This window comes from Cornus florida, unplaced genomic scaffold (genome assembly GCF_030987335.1).
Source record: "Cornus florida cultivar Cherokee Brave unplaced genomic scaffold, ASM3098733v1 CherokeeBrave_3.0.0_Hap2_Chr02, whole genome shotgun sequence".
Taxonomy (NCBI): domain Eukaryota; kingdom Viridiplantae; phylum Streptophyta; class Magnoliopsida; order Cornales; family Cornaceae; genus Cornus; species Cornus florida.
The window spans coordinates 14,678,407-14,680,383 of NW_026775572.1; positions in this window are offsets into that span (position 1 = coordinate 14,678,407).

Sequence of the window (1,977 nt, forward strand, 5' to 3'; positions counted from 1 at the left end):
TCTATAAATAGGAGAAGTAAGGTAAAGAAAGGGGGAGATATTTTTTGGTTGAAATGTAAGAATTCTAGAGAGAGAAAGGGAGTATGAATTTCTTGTATCTTCAGTTTTCCTCCTCAACATTCTCAACCACTAGCCAAGAAATCATGATTCAGTATCATGGCTATCCAAAATTTTGTTGCTCCAAAAAAGAAATATGATTAGATGTTCACACTTGTACATGAGAAATTAATATACTTTGTTTTTTCCAATCCTCACAAATGAATATAGCACTCCTGCACAATTATTGCTGTCATATATCTGCTATTCTCTTTCTTAGATCATTTCTTGAAAAATCATATATAAATTAAACTAATGTTTCTATTTTTTTTTAAAATAATAATAAATTTGACAAGAAATACATTCACACGCACTTTTTGTTCACAATCCTGCTCGAACCATCCCTCCCCTCCTCTTTGAGGATGGAGAGGTTAAACTAAAGTTTCTTCAACGCCCCATTTTCCATCTAATGGATGGGATTGCTTATAAATATAAATCAAGAGGAGATTAAAAGAAAGAAAAAGACCGACAAATCTATGGTTCAACAATCTCCCTCAGCAGGGTGGTGGAGTACGATCACCACGGTAAGTGCAAAAATTCGTTAACTTTGAAAAGTCAAAGAATAAAAACAACAGACTAAAAGAAAACATTCAAATTATTTATCGCACTTCAGTTCTATTGCATGTATCAGTTCCATTTCAATATTTTTGAAAATAATTAAAATTAATTTGAATCTAATTCATTGTAAGAACCACCGCCTATGCCTCCATGTGCTCTTATTGCATTTTGATTGTGCTCTATATCTCTGTCATTGATTTTATTTTAGGGAAGCACACAGAAGAAAGAAAGGAAGGAAAAAAAAAAAAAAAAAAAGAACCAATACCTGATTAATAGAGATTCCACAAATGAGAATTCAAATATAGACAACAAGTTAGTATCATTTTATTGACTTCAATTACAAAATCATTTAGAATTTGAGAGGTGATAAAAAATTCATTGAAGTTGTAATACAGTTCAAATATGTAAATTCCCTACAATTTACTAGGCTTTTCTGCTGCATCTCCTTTATCTAATCTGCATATAAAAAGAAAATTAAGAAGAAAAAAAAAAATATAAGTAATAAATCAAATTAATAAAATATTATAAGAAAACCAGGTAGTGTTGTTCCATTTTAATCTATGAATTAAACTCCAATAAAAAGGAGAAAAATAAAATAAAATAAAAAATGCTTACCCTGCCTGTTCCTTCTCATGCACTTGAAGTTCTCGCAAGGTTATCCACAGGAATGTGCTAAACAAATAAAAAATAAATAAAACAAGAAACCTTTAAAAAAAAATGTACAGGGGTTTTCTTTCTTTCCTTTTTTTTTTTTTTTTCCTTTTTTTAAAATTAAAAATCTGAAAAAAAATCATTTATGTGGTAATTTTTTTTATATATTATTTAAAAAGAGGCAAAGCAAAGTATATTGTACATAGAAAGAAGGAAAAGAAAAATACGGGCCTTCGGCCACAGCAAAAACAAAACATCTATACCTATGACGGGAGCCCACAAAATGGATCAACAATTATACGCAGTAGAACATAAAAGGAAGTAGAAGTCTAACACAAACAGAAAATTACTTGTTTTCGTGTTCTATAAATTAAAATTCATAAAACTATACAGATACAGTATTAGTTATGCTTTGTATAAATCAAATATTTATTATTTTAAAATTTATACAACTAAATATTTATTGTTTTAAAATTTATATCAATGAATTTTTAATCTATAATTTATTCATCCTATTAAATTTCTACAAAATGTATTTGTTTTTTTAGAGAAAAAGTAGAGGTCGATAATAATTTTACAAAATGTGACGGTTGAGGAGAAATGTTGTATATATCCAATTTTGGAGAGCTTTTAGTTTTTGTTTATGAGGGGAAAGAGAAAACATCATTTTTT